Below are 16,145 nucleotides of genomic sequence, written 5' to 3' on the forward strand. Positions count from 1 at the left end.
ACATGTAGATCTACATGCGTCTAGAGTAGCATTATGACCACAAACGGGGGGCTGTGCTAGAGTGGAGCGCTGATTCGTTCTGCCAAATCGCCTACGCTACTCTCTACAATAATTTCATTTCAAGTACAGTAAGTACAATGTACAATCATGTAGTCGTTGACTATTGCTACAGGCACAATCATGTACATGTACAGGACATTGTCATGTACATTTAGAAGACCGTAACTGCATAAGTACCGCAGCGTTTTGAACTAACTATTACTTGAAGTCGGCAAACTCCAAAGCAGACACTCACTTCTCCATCTGTTTTTACAAAAATAATTTTGTTCAAGCTTGGCATACATGGCCCATTGCATTATCAGCGTGAAAAATAAAAGTTGCAGCAGCTAGTAATCAAAGGGTAAACTAATTACTTGCACTAGTTGCAGTCATGTTGCTGGTGTGATGAGGTCGGCCGGAGAGCGCTTGTGGTGGATAGGCCCCCGTGTAATATGCCGGCATTTTTTTGAGCATTTTCGGTACAATCCGCGAACCCAGCACTTTGGGCTCGTGATGCAGCATTTTGGGGGAAACGGAGCACTTGGCCGTTCACGGTTGTGTATCAAAATTGAGAGAAGAAAAACTTCCCAAACAAGAACGTCACTTCCGCATTCCGTGGGTTAGCTTCTTGTTGAGTAGTTTATGAATTGTTTACCATGGCAGACTGGAGCAAGTCTCTTATTGAGTATTTTCTGACTCCCTGGTTTTGACGGCGTGTGCTGAGGATGACAAAAAAGTGAGCATTTTCCGAGCATTTTCGGCACGGTTTGGGAGCATTTTCGGCAAGGTTTACGAGAATATCCCAAAAGCATTTTCGGCAAAGTTTCGGGCATATTACACCGGGGCCTAGTGGTGGAGGTGGAATTGCTAGTAATATCAACATTACAACAATCATACCCTTCTCTACAGTCCACAGGCACAGAGGATACACTGGCCTTCGTGCAAGCCTACATTGTAGGCAGGGGATAAAACACAGCTGATAGTGATAGATACTCAAGTCATGAGCTTTCACTCCTTCCTGGCCTCGGTTTGCGCCCAAGTGGTTGCGTTCCGCGTACTTACTCAGTGTAATAGCTTTAGAACTACCGGTATAATATGTATACACGTGCACGATGTAACTGAAGTTTCTGAACGCAGTAAGTAACGTTAGTTAGTAAGTAACTAATCTTAGTAGCAAAAGTCACACCGTCTGCTGTAGATCTACAATTTACTACTATTTACTACTAATATAGTAAAGACCAGGATAACGGCATTTAGTTCGCGTAGATCTATATCTACCACCAGTGAGTTGTATTGTCATCACTTGGGAGTTGGGTACACAAACCTAGCTAAAGTCTGTATAGTAAGTTACATGTATAATATTGGTACTACACGTAGTATTATAATTACCGGTATTAGTACTGGTGCAGCGGTGAAAGGCTATGACTGTAATGTTACGTACAGTACTGACTGCAGCAGACAAATGTCTACATTGCCACGCTGACATTCGTGGCAGTGCACTGACTGTGTGCAGGTAAAAATTAATGTTACTTTCCAATTATGTGATCTACCTCATGACCTCAGCTCAGGGCATCATGACACTCGTCAGTCCAGTCGTCGGTTTTATGACGAAAGCCAAAATGCTTGTGAGAAGTTGTGATCACTACACACTAGCTTTCCCCTGTGGTACTTGAGAACAGGTTTATTCACAACACGAATTGGGCCAATCGCGTGAAACTATGAAGTAAGAACCAAAGCAAAAAGACAAGAAATTTCGGAAGTAAACACAGACCGTAGAACACTCAACTGAAATGTAAGATTGAACACTGTGGTACTTATGACACTGGGCATTCCATGTCTATACTATCATGAGTATGATGACCATGGAGCTCTGCCTATCGAAGGCAGTCAGACTCACAAGACAAAATGAACTTCGATAACTGGCCAAAGATGAGGTAAAGTAACTTCAAGATCTTCGGGGCAACATTAGGCTTACGGAGAGTCAAAAATCAGTTTCTCCAATTGCAAGAACTGGATAGCTTCTGATACACTACATGTACAAGTACACTGTACTCTCACAGTCATTTTCATATTATGTATTATGACTTGTAGTTACCGAAGAAGAAGGAAAGCAATTCGCAAGAAGAAGAAGAAGGAAAAGAAGAAGAGTCAAAAATCTTCCAATTCGATGCTGGTGTGTCCGTCCATTGAATGCTTATGGTGGTATGCTCTTACATCCCGGGTCCCGCTCACACGCATGATCACTTCGACTGATTGAAGAACGATTAGGTAGATTATGTGGCAGAACTAGAAGCTATGCTACTTTCCCGCGAGGTTAGTGCCATCAAGACTCAGGATTCTCGCCTTGGTACTGCGTTCTAACCCTGATGACTCACACGATCAGGCTACACTTCTGACTTCCTTTGTAATGGGACGTCACTCGTCAGTCCAATCGGTAGAGTACACCATCCGTGGATGAAGTGAGTTTTCGAGGCAGCTGCACCGACATACATGTATATCTAATGATGTATGGGTACTTCTTTGGTTGATGGATCACAGAAGAGGTATGATTGACTGGTGACTATGAGTATGACGGTATGAGAAGCAAACAATCATCACAGGCATGGCTGTGCATGGCGTGTAGCAAATGACTATGGAATGGATACAATGCATGATTACACAGCAATGACGCGACCAAGTTCTTTCCCGCCGTTACTCAGAGTTTCGTGCGAAACACTCATCGAGGACCTTAGACAATTGTACTAGTATTAAAACTAGGTACTGTATGGTAAAATTCATTATTAATTTCATCACAAGACTGCACAGCTCTCCGCATCAGTCATGTGGCCTTTCATTCGTGAAGCGATTGTATGGTGTTCATTGATGAACGAGGAAAGGTCAGGTATGGATGGCTGGGTTCATTCATGAACGAAGAAAAGCGAGGATGACCGAACCGCATGCTTTCCATTCTCTGACTACATGCATTGTAGCATTGTATGAGTCTTTGGCATACTGTACACGTATTATATTTGTACAAAACCATTTTCATTTCCACAATGACCCATACATGTAGATGACCCATGGCCAGTAATTATAAGGAAAATGCAAGGATTGACGCAGTGCAGTCCACTTTGAAGTACTATTCGACAACACTGTCAACAGTTCTGAAGACCTTTCAAGGCCGTGTAAACAGTACTCTAAAGCCCCCAAGCCCAAGGCCTTCCTACTATTACTAGTATTAGTACTAACTTACAGTTACATGATTGTACATGTACCATGTGTACTTGTATCTACAAAGGTGATGTCCACCAGGATCTGAAACATGCCATCTCAGCTTAGTCCATACCTAAGCTGAACTGGAGCGTTTAGAGCTTTAGACATCTTGCAAGCTAGAGTAGAGTAGCTAAGCCTTTGTTGAGTAAGAAAGTTACAGTAGATAGATACATGTACGAAACAAAATCGAAATTAAATGCCCTCGGTGACCTCGAGTCCTTACATGTAGACAAATCTCGTCTCACGAACTTATAGGGAGAGGTGCTTTCTTGCAGGTTTGCCGAGTGGAAGGTGCGACGTGCTCCTCGTGTGCTCCGGATGGCAGTCGTGAGTCAGTCAAGTGTCAAGTTCGGCAAGAAGCGTGTGTTCCTAGTTGGAACAATCAACTAATTACTTAAATCTCGTCTCCATTTCGTTTCTATCTGAGTTCGAGTCCCAGAAGACCTAACAAACTGAACATTACCTACCACGGTGTACGTTTTTCTTCTCTGCTTTTCCCCAAGGCCAGTATGCTATGGAACTGTTTACCTCCATCTCTCACTTCTATAACCTATCTCCTGGAATTCAAACATTTCCCACTACCACCACTTGTCGCCGATACACTCACTACACTGATGGCATACCCTTGACTTTCGCCATTTGTGCCTGCTTCTTTTCTTTGTTTCCTTCGATATATCCATGCTGTACTTTTTCCCGAACACATGACAATACCGAACGAAATGTCATTTTCGTTCGGTAGGATATCCCCTCGGCAGACATAGATCCTTTGGATAATCCAATTATTTTATACGTTGCGCTTTCCTTCCCCTGATTGGACCTTTCCTAACCGATCTCAGAGTCACTCTCGCCATTGTGCCATTGTTGCTTTTGCTCCTGAATTGTACTCTTTTGCTGTTACGCTTGCTGGTGCCTATTTATTTTTTAAAATTCGTACCGTGGCATAATGTTTACATTTAAACTTTACACCATAGATCTTTCTCCTCCTCCCTTAGCGCCCTTATTCCACTCCTTTCTCACATCCCCTTCTCACGTCCCCTTCCATGTAATAGGGCTTGTAGCCCACGTGACATGTGTACTTGCGAATAGCCAAGTGTTAGTTGGCGGATAATGCTGGGATTTTTGTCTCAAAATTATGCGCTGGCATAAAAGGACTTCTGAGACCAGACTATCGGCATAGCCTTACGCGATGAGGGCTGAAGATTAATGCTTCAAGCATATTTAGGCATGCTACAGGAAACAACCTGGAAACCAGGAAACAACCTGGTGAATGTTACCCCTTGTAAGCCGTCCTGTCATGGTGCCAGAGTCGTTGTAACGTTGCAAAGTGCAACAAGAGTGCAAGGGTACAGTATAGCACCATCATTGGCATAATTCCAGCATAATGTAGCATAATCACTGCCATTCACTGGCATAATTTGGGCATAATGGAAAGCATAATTCAACAATTTACCAATCATATTGGGGCCTGAACAGCGCAGGCTCTTTGAACCACGGGCACGGCTCTTCGCTCGCAACGCAACGCTACGGGTCCGGGGACCTGTAATCCGCCGAGATCTGTTTGTACTGAGTTTGCCAGTTGCGATTTCAAATACATGTATAGAAATACACCATGCACATGTACATGTGTACATACACTACAATCATGTACATGTACATGTACATGTACATGTAGATCTACATGTACATGTACATGCATAAAACCAAGAGTAGATAACCCCCCCCCCAGGGTTATGTACTCTTGATACAACCTGTTGAATTCTATATTCTTAGGGGCCATCCGTAAATATAGATATTTATTTAGAAACGAAAACTAGTCGTTTAGGGGGGAGGGGGTTGAGCGCCTGTTCGTTTCTCGAAAATATCGATGTACATTTTGCATGCGTGAGAGTATGTCCAGAAAAAAAGATCAAAAATATCGATACTATGTACGATTTGTATGTGTTCGTTCTCAGGGAGGGGGGAGGGGGTTGAAGAGAAACGACTAGTTTTCGTTTCTAAATAAATATCGGTATTTACGGAAGGCCCCTTACGATGGCACCATCGCCAATATTTTAAAGAGACTGTTATTTCAAATCTTTATTCTGTTGTTGTTGTTGTTGTTGTTGTTGTTGTTGTTGTTGTTGTTGTTGTTGTTGTTGTTGTTGTTGTTGTTGTTGTTGTTGTTGTTGTTGTTGTATATTTTTATTGTCGCTTCAAACAGAACAGTAAGCCGTCTTACATGAAGTCGGCAGAGAGGTGAGGACGGATGACCCACGGGAGACGAGAGAAAGTATGAAGAACAGGCTACACTGTAGGTTTTGCAGTGATCGAGTCAGGAAGAGAAGAGGGGATTGTCGAGTGATCGAGTCAGGAAGAGAAGAGGGGATTGTCGAGTGATCGAGTCAGGAAGAGAAGAGGGGATTGTCGAGTTGGCCATAGCGACTCATGACTTGAGTAACGAAGGTTGTTGGTTTACGCACTCTTCCCGTTTCTCTGCACAGGAAAGTTACACTCTTCGATCCTTGGCGGTTAATGCTCGAAACATTGGCAGATTCTGATTGAAAAGCAGTGAAATAGGCTGAGAACCATTGACACATTCTCGAGTGCACACCGCCAGCATCACCTGGAGCGACTACAGAAGCTTCAAAACCGGTCTGTCATGTCTGTATTTGACCAACCTCCACATGCATCAGGCTACCCTTTCCTCGCTGCATCGTCCCTATGCTGTACAGGAACTGTTCCGCCACAAGTTGCTCTGCTTTGTGTGGCGTTGTGTAAACATAGCAAATGGTATCTTGCTGCAGTTTCGGCTAGCGAAGTCGCGATCCCGGTACCGGTACCAGAGCATGGGGTGATCATGCCTCTCTCACGCAGCCGTGCTGGGCGGGCAACGCGCTGCTCCCCACTGGGCCCAGTGCCAGTGGTGCATCTAGCTGGAACACCCTGCCACCGGCGCTGGGGATGAAACCGTCTTGGCACGGGCTGCACTCCCCTCACCTTTATATCTAGGCTAGCATGATCTCTCTGTCTCCCAAGTCCCATGCTGCCTGTCTGTTTGTCTATCTTTCTGCTTACCAGTCTCTCTCCATGTGTGTATGTATGTTTTTATTTGATTTCGCAAGTACACACGGGCTACAAGCACATGGAAGCGAATGTGTCTAACGCTGTGTCCATCTCTCTTTCTGCCTCTCTCTTTCTGTCCGAGTATCTGTCTGTCTCTCTATCTCCCTGCCTGTCTGGTGGTAGGGTCCAGCGGATAATACCGGCATTAGGTTCGGATTTTATAAGACTGTCCGAGCAGCATTTTGGAGCAGTAGAAAAGGAACATAACGAGCATTATGTGAAGTTTGAGCGGCACAATGAGTTTCATCGTGAATAATATCGTGAAATCCCAGGTTTTTGGAAACAATCGGGGACAATGATCATGAGCTAGAGCAGGAGAGGTGCAACCAGACAGATAATGCATTGTACTGGCACATGACTTTGTGATTGTGTAGACACATTTATAAAACACCTTTAGCACCAATGCTACATACATGACCATATACACCATGTACATTTACCTGGCCACATTGCTACATAAAAACGTTATGTAGCGATGTGGTAAATTGTATACAAGCCATGTATGAAGCATGCCCAACAGAGGCAGTTACACAAATCTGGAGAAATGATTTACGAGGTTTCTTTTAGAATAATGAAGAGCTATGGAGGAGACATAATAATATACGCGAAGTGAGTATCAACCAGACGAAGAACAGTTTTCTCGTTGTGCCATAGGCTCTGGCGATAGCATCTCTAGCGATACATGTACTGAAGTAGACACTGATGCATTGATAAATTTTGACCAGGATGAAGGAGCAGCTATAAACAGAAAGAGATCGTTCCAAAAGAACTGCCCGTTTGCCGTGTCCAGATCAGGAGGCTCGAAAAGAACTAGAATTTCTCATGGACTCAGTATCAAGTCGATTGGAGCGCTCAGCAACGCGTGTCTTTACTTTCCTGATGAAGCACGTACAGTTAGTTGTGGACGGTTGTAATGCCAGGCCTACAGTCAAATGCTATCGGAAAAGAAGAGTATTGTGGCAGACCAAACGTCTACACACCATCCCAAGGAGAAGAAGACAGCCCAAGCAAAGGATGTAGAGTGGCAAAATAACTCTGACCACGTGTTTTCAGGATTTCCGCGAATGGGAGGGATCTCGATCTGAGATAGGCTCTCAGGAGCTAGCCTCACGTCTGGTGTTTCAGATGAAGACATTATTCGCAGAGTGGAGGCAGTGACAACTTGTCTGCGGGCAGGAATACTATTTATCAAGATAAACTTCATCCCAACAATGAATGACTACCTGCAAAAATGGTTTCATCTCTCACTACATGGATAATCAGGGGAAAGATTTGATACACCAACTATTCTGCCACAACCCTGCATCAAAGTTGGAATGGAGAGCAGCCAATGGAGAAGCGCTCATGTCTTATACCGTACTGGCAATATATGTTGCCGCAGTGAGGCCATGAAGCGTTACATTGGCACATGTTTGCCGCACGCAGGGCGTTACATGCAAAGTCGCACAGGAGCCGTTACACAGGTTTCTATATTGCCGCAGTCCTTTTTTTGCTATTGCCGCATCACTTTTTTGCAATTGCCGCATCATTTTTTTCTTTTCATCCACATTGAAGGCACAGAAATTCAGTTGCTATCCAACTGTTACAAACCCGACGGCAAAGGGCGACAACGATATCAATAGAAGACTGTATATTTTAACTATCAGAGTGCAAAACGACCTCGGGAAAGAAGAAACCATTGAGATCGCCAACCACTGAATGATGCGCCTTCGAGTGTCAGGACTTCCTGCTGCGTCCAGTTTTGAACTTTTCACCACGCGGTACACGTGCTTTCACAGTTTTCAGCCTTTTTTGCAGTGCAAACTGCAATGAAAAGATCGCCGCACCCCGCCGGACGCGCGTTACGAACTCAACGAAAATTTGTCGCACTAGCCTGGTCGCGCGTTACGCCGCACCCCCCTGCGTTACGCGTTACGCGGCAACATAATATTATATTGCCAGCACGGTAATGCTAACAAGTGGTGGAGCTCGTTAGAGATAATGTGGCAGCTTCAGAGGCAGATTGACGATATGCATAATTTCCTGGAAGTTTGACAATGTGTAAACTTTCTTCCATTTTTGTCCCTAACCAAGAGCATTATATCCCTTGCTGAAGCATTATAATCAGCAGTATAAATATAAGGTAGTTTTGGAGCATTTTGGTTAGCATTATACGAACATTTTCGGAGCATTATCCGCTGGTAGGGTCCAGCGGATAATGCTCCCAAAATGTTCGTATAATGCTGATCATAATGCTCCAAAACTACCTCATAGTGCTGATTATAAAACAGTCGACCTACCCTTATAACGATAACCCTTATAACGATATTTTTCTGTCAAACCAAATCACTCCATTGACTTTCGTATACAATGCCTTACCCTTATAACAATATTGCTATAACGATATAAAATGGGCTGACCATTCGGCATTTTTCCATTTTTAACAATATCTAACAGGGAATGTGTAGGCGCCGCTATCCAAGTAGGGCAAGTTTCACTTGATAAGTCACTGGGACATGACAAAATGCGAGGGGGGCACCATTGATGCCTTGCTGTGTACATAATGTGCATAGAACATACAGTCAAACATCTTTAGGACGAACATCAAGGGACCGATGACATTTGTTTGCAATAACGGGAGTTCTTCTTATCCGTATGTTATCCGCAGTGAATACACAGTGATTTATTCAATGGAGTTACGAATACTAGTTCTTCATTTGTCTTATCAGTGTTCTTACTAACGAGGCTTCACAGTACATGTACGCAAGTTGTTATGCTCTAAAGAGTGTAAAAAATGAACAAAAATCAATCATGCATTATGACGCACATGTATGAAATGAACCAGTACCCTTATAACAATATTTCTTGGTCTGACGCAAATATCGTTATAAGAGTAGGTCGACTGTACTTAAACAAGGGCTATAATGCTCTTGGTTTGGAACAAAAATGGAAGAAAGGATGCATATAGTCGATCTGCCTCTGAAGCTGCTACAATATCTCTAACGAGCTCCACCAGGACCACCACTTCTTAGCATTATAAGACATGATCGCGTCTCCATTGGCTGCTCTCCATTGCAACTTTGATGCAGAGCTGTGGCTGAATAATGGGTGCATCAAATCTTTTCCCTTGCTTATCCATGTAGTGAGAGGTGAAACTAGCCCTTGGCGGATTATGCCGGCATAATATTTGGCATAATCTTGGGATTTCGTCAAAAAATTATGCTCGGGCATAATATACGGATTCCAACGTGTAAGGTCGGCATAATCTTTCGGTTAGACAAAAATTATGCTTAGGGGCATAATACAGCTTTGTCAGAAAGCCTGCAGATGTTTTTTTTTAATACCCCAGTTACGACTCCTTGTCATAGCCCTTTGCGGATTATGCCGGCATAATATTTGGCATAATCTTGGGATTTCGTCAAAAAATTATGCTCCGGCATAATATACGGATTCCAATGTGTAAAAGGTCGGCATAATCTTTCGGTTTAGACAAAAATTATGCTTAGGGCATGGCCGTGTGTGTATGCGTGGTTTCTCAATCCTCTATGTACAGCGTGAATACATAGTGGAACCGAGCATAATTCAGCATATGTGTTGGCATAATTGTGGCATAATCAAAAGCATAATTTGTCTTGACGATTGGCCGAGCATAGTCCGCCAATGGCTAGGTGAAACCATTATTGCTGGTGATCATTTGGGTGCTGGAATTAAACTTGTCAGGGGAAGTGATATTCCTGCCTGCAGACAAGCTGTCACTTGCACTGCTTCCACTCTGTGAAAAATGTCTTCATCTCACAAAAGGAAACAGTTCACGTGAGGCCAGTTCCCGACAATCTCAGATCGAGATCCCTCCCATTTGCAGAAATCCTGAACACACGTGGCCAGAAGTTATTTTGCCGCTCTACATCCTCCGCTTGCACTGTCTTCTTCTCCTGAGTAGGCCTTGACAGATTATGCTAATTTTTTCTTGAAATTATGCTTTTCACATTGCTGAAAAATTGCAGAATTATGCTATTTTTATGCTACAAGTTATCATATTATGCCGCATTATGCTCACATATGCTGCTAATGTATAATGGTTCTGTGCAAAAAAACAGGTGAATTTTTTTGTAGAGGGCGTTGTACTGTAGTAGCAAAAGTTCAACGGGGTCAACGCACCGTCCGACCTAGCTACGACCGTCACCCTGGTCACTGATTGTAGTGGACTGGACATGTTATCAGGGGAGTCGTAAACCTACGCCTTCCTGGTGCATCTACTTGTACTTGTACTTGTAGAACATGTACAACTGTATGGAATTATCGTCCCATTTCACTTCTCAGCTGTGTATCCAAAATATGTGAACGAATTGTCTTTGATCAACTCTACGCTCATGTGCACTCAGCCATCAGTTCAAAACAGTCTGGTTTCTGTAGAGGTGATTCCACTGTCCTTCAACTTAGTCGGATCATGCAGGACATTTATTCTTATCGGGACAGAGGACAATATGTAGGGTTATGCTTCTTTGACTTAGCGAAAGCTTTTGACACTGTGTGGCACAGAGGGCTGTTATCTAAGCTCACTGATTCATTTCGTATTGATGGTTTGGCTCTGGAGTGGCTGGCGAATTATCTAACGGACAGGCATCAGATAGTGTCCGTCCTTAATACGCACTCTAAACCCTCCCTGTTCTTTCTGGCGTTCCGCAGGGCTCCATACTGGGTCCTCTTTTATTTCTACTCTACATTAATGATTTGCCGAGTGTTGTTCCTGATACTTCGTTGTATGCTGATGACACTGCGCTAATCAAATTCTGCGAGTCTCTCCCACAACTCCAAGCCTCCCTCCAACTGGACATTGACGAGGTAGTGGCCTGGATGTATCGCTGGTACCTGTCGCCAAACCACAGCAAGACAGAGGCAATGATTATTGGATGCGCTTCTCCAGACCCAGTCACCCTGTGTTTCCCAGGATCGTCCAACAGCATCGAACTGGTAAAAACCCACAAACACCTGGGCATACGTATTGACTCTGCACTTTCCTGGTCAGAGCAAGTTAATGATGATTGTCGTCGCACTAGCTCCGCCCTTGGAGCACTCACTTCCCACTGTTCCCACCTCCCTCATAGTTAAAAAATACTTTTCTACCGTTGCTATATTTTGCCTCTGTTTGACTATGCCGGCACAGCATGGTGGGTAAATTCAACTTTGTCCACAAAACTTGAAACGCATCATAAAAAGATAATCAAACGGTTATTTGGACTGCCTTAGTTATTCAGCAGTGCCCAATTATATTCCTGGACTGCCTCATCCCCGCTCTGTGAGCGCCGCCAAGCCCACTTATGTACCCTTGCTCATAGAATTTATCTCAAACGAATTCCCCAACACTTGGAAAAGTATGACTGGTTCCAGCGAGATAGACCTACTCGAAATCAAGTATCATTGCCTGCTCCTCGTTTATCTTTGTTTCTAAACTCATCTGTGTTTATGGCATATCGATTTTGGCTCTCCCTTTCCTATAGTATTCGACGTGCTGAGACACTTTCCGCTTTCAACAAGGCTCTTCGTAAGTTACGTAACGCACCTCTTTTATTTTATTTTATTTGTTTTATTTATTTATTTTATTTTTTAATTTGCCTTTTTGCCCTCAGTCCGTGGTTGGTTTCACCCTCACTTCCTTGTATTGGCTATTTTCATTATGTGCCATGAAGTGCAGACAGTAAATAAATAATAAATAAAATTTGATGGGAACAGGCGGATTATTCCAATTTTATGCGATTCGTATGCAATTTGCCTCGAATTATGTGATTATTCGATTTTGGTAGGAATTATGCGAAAAATTATGCTAGCATAATCTGTCAAGGCCTACTCCTGAGGTTGCGTGGAGATAAATGGTTGGCCATAATACTCTTCTTTTCTGATAGCACTTGACTGTAGGCCTTGCATTACCAGGCACGTGCGCCGGTGCCCTTCAAGTGGGGTTTCGGGGGCCTCCCCCGGGAAAATTTTCAAAAAATGAAGCAAAATCCTGCATTTTGAGCGAAAAAAGGGGGGTTCCGGGCACCCAGGAACCCATACGGGGCACGCGCCTCATTACAATAGTCCACGACGAACTATTCGTGCTTCCCCAGGAAAATACGACATTCGTTGCTGAGCACTCAAATCGACTGGGTACTGCGTCCGCCGGCATGAGAAGTTCTTTTCGAGCCTCCTGAGCTGGACTCGGCAGAGGCAGTTAGTTGGAACAAGCTCTTTCTGTTTATAGCCGCTCCTTCATCCAGGTCCAAATTTATCAATGGATCAGTGTTTACTTCATTATCGCAAGAGATGCAGCGGAAGCGTGCTGGGCCCATAACCCAGAGGTCGATCTAGTATTGTATTGTATTGTATTTATTATTATACTTGGGAATTCCCAACAGACCCTAAGGTCTTCTTACAGGGTGCCCAAGATTAATGAAATTGTTAAAGGGGAAGTTAAGGCAAAAATTAAAATTTCACCAGTTGTAGTCTTCGGGGTGCTGAGTCGAATGGTCGTGGTCCGAGGAAGCTGAGACGCTCCCTTCCTACTTGAATCCCAATCGAACTCGCGGACTTCCACCGAAACTGGGTGACTGCGCCCTACTAGATGGGGATTTGTATGCAAAATGTCACTAAAAGCGCCATTTCGTTCTTATAAAAGCATGGATGACCGCGATTGGCCATGTTGTAGTCTTTTGGACGCTGAGTCGATTAGTTTTGGTCCGAAAAGGCTGCGATGCAGCGTTCCTCCTTTATTCCCAATCGAACATGGTTGAACAAGCGGTCACGTGCTCCTGCGTACACCAGTCACCTGGTCACCGTGCCTGCAGGGTACAACTTACTAGCCTGTTTGACCTTTTTTGGGTGCAGTCCTGTCACTCGAGTTGAACTCGAGTTGAACCTTGGTGTGAAAGTTGTCGCCTGCTGGCGTGGTGACCAGGTGATTTGGGCACCCAGGAGCACGTGACCGCTTGTTCAACCATGTTCGATTGGGAATAAAGGAGGAACGCTGCATCGCAGCCTTTTCGGACCAAAACCAATCGACTCAGCGTCCAAAAGACTACAACATATGGGCCAATCGCGGTCATCCGTGCTTTTATAAGAACGAAATGGCGCTTTTAGTGACATTTTGCATACAAATCCCCATCTAGTAGGGCGCAGTCACCCAGTTTCGGTGGAAGTGCGCGAGTTCGATTGGGATTCAAGTAGGAAGGGAGCGTCTCAGCTTCCTCGGACCACGACCATTCGACTCAGCACCCCGAAGACTACAACTGGTGAAATTTAAATTTTGCCTTAACTTCCCCTTTAAGCTCCTGGCGAAATGAATTGGAGATATGATTTGTGCGAAGGGATTCGGGAAGCGCATTAAAGCGGTCAGCACCAAGGACTGAAATAGATCGGTATCCAGCTTGAGCTTGCACAATGGGTAAGGAAAGGGAATAATTGACTTGGCAGCGGGTTACTCTATCTGTGTGAGCGCAGTCACGGCGAAGGGAGAACATGTCAGAGAGGAGTGAACTGCAGATATTGTGGATGCAACGGAACACGAAGAATATGGACTTAGTATGATATCTTTTGTCTAGGCTAATTATGTGGTATCGCTCAAGCAGGTATGATGTCCGCGTGAATGTGTCATGCTCAAATATGCATCTAAGTGCTCTCTTACTTATGCGTAGCAGCTGATCTCTCACTTTGTCAGCGAGGCAGTGGACGTAGGCAGTGCTGGCGTACTCGAGCTTGCTCTGGACTACTGACAAGTATAACTGCCTTCTGGCCTGGACAGCAAGGTTCCTCCTTCCACGTCGAAAAGCACTTAGTTTCTTTCCGATGTCTTCCCTGAGGGAGTTAACGTGGGCACTGAAACTTAAAGTTGAATCGAGAGTCAGTCCTAGATATTTTTAAACTTCGTCAGACGCTGAGACGGGGCAATAACAGTCGAACCACAGACAATGCTAGTCTCCTCCATGGCTCTCCATGATTTCTAAAAAAAACTCCTCGTAAATCATCGTTACGGATTTTGTGTAACAGCCTCAGTTACGGTAACGTTGGGCAATGGGTGTGCTACATCGCATGTACATTTACCTGACTACCGGTACATTGCTACATAAAGACTTTATGTAGCAATGGCATGATGTGGTCGGGTAAATGATTATGTAGGCATTAGTGCTAAAGGTGTTACGTGTCTACACAATCACAAAGTCATGTGCAGGTACAATACAATGTCATGGCGTTGCACCTCATGGCTTTAGCTGGTTGTAGCCAAAAACCTGAGATTTCCCGACATTATCCACTATGAAACTCGTTATGCCGCTCAAACCTCACATAATGCTCGTCTTGGTCCTTTCTAATGCTCCATAATGCTCTGATGCTCGGATAGTCTCATAATGCAGAATATAATGCCGGTATTATCCGCTGGACCCTATCTGGTGGCAATGCACTACTGATTATGCCAGCAAACTATCGCCCGGTATCCCTCTTGTCCATCTGCTCCAAGGTCATGGAAGGAATCATTAATCACCAGCTAGTAAACTACCTTGAGCGCCACCACCTCCTCTCTGCACGCCAAGTTGGCTTCACTTCAGACGAGGCCTAGGAACAGCCTACCTCCTCACTGCCTTGAATCATGAGTGGACTCTCACCATGAAGTGGAGGATGCTCGATGGTTCTTGCGGTAGATATCGCAAGCGCCTTCGACAAGGTTTCACACATCGGAGTCACCTAGTCAGTGATCTACAAGCTGCAGACACTCGGCATCCGTGGCGGAGCCCTGACCTGGCTGACAGATTATTTGTCCATCAGGAAGCTACAGGCTGTTGTGAATGGCCAGAGTTCGTCCCCCTACCCTATAGAGTCGGGAGTACCCCAGGGGAGCATACTGGGGCCAACTCTGTTCCTTGTCTATGTAAACGATGCGGAGCAGTGCCTAGCTCCTGGATGTTCACTGGCCACCTTCGCCGATGATACAACTGTCTACACCTGTATTGGATCACCGGAACTGCTCCCAAACAGTAAGAAAAGCTTACAAGCCACCCTGGATGCGCTCCATGACTGGGGCAAGAAGTGGCGGATCAGGTTTGAGCCCACAAAGTCACAGCTCATGACGATAGCCCATCAGCGGCACAGGTGGCCTATCATGGACCTCACGTTTGGAGATCACACTGTGTCTGAGCTATCGGAGGTAAAACTGCTCGGCATCACATTTGACTTGGGCCTTTCCTTCAAGACCCACCTCCACAACACAGCACTCAAGGCGACTTCTCGGTTGGGCTTCCTGCGCAAAGCTGCTCGCGTACTCGATGGTGCTGGCAAACGACCCGTCTACAGAGGTTTTGTGAGGCCAGTCCTAGAGTATGCGCCATTGGTATGGATGGGAGCAGCTTCAAGCCATCTGCGCCTTCTCGATCGAGTGCAGAGACGCACCCTCCACATTTTTGGCCCTGATGTCCTCCTCCAGAGTTTGGCAGCAAGGTGATTGGTCGCCGCCCTCAGCTATATGACATTGTGTAAACTGATGTGTCTGGCAGGGCCACCGCAACTAACGTCGCTGGTCCCCCCCCCCCCCCCCAGCTTCCTTCGCCAACCTGTCCTCGAACTCAGTCCGACCACTCGGCGCGCCACGAGTCCCAGCTACAGAACATCCCCCCGGCTTCCTCTCCTGATTACGTGCGATGCTGCTTCTCCTACAGCATCATTGACGAGTGGAACAACTTGCCCCCAACTGTGCTGCAGTCTCCGCCACACCTGACGTCCCTCCAGTCGTTCAAGGGCAAGGTGCATCA

Source organism: Sycon ciliatum, chromosome 1 (genome assembly GCF_964019385.1).
Source record: "Sycon ciliatum chromosome 1, ocSycCili1.1, whole genome shotgun sequence".
Taxonomy (NCBI): domain Eukaryota; kingdom Metazoa; phylum Porifera; class Calcarea; order Leucosolenida; family Sycettidae; genus Sycon; species Sycon ciliatum.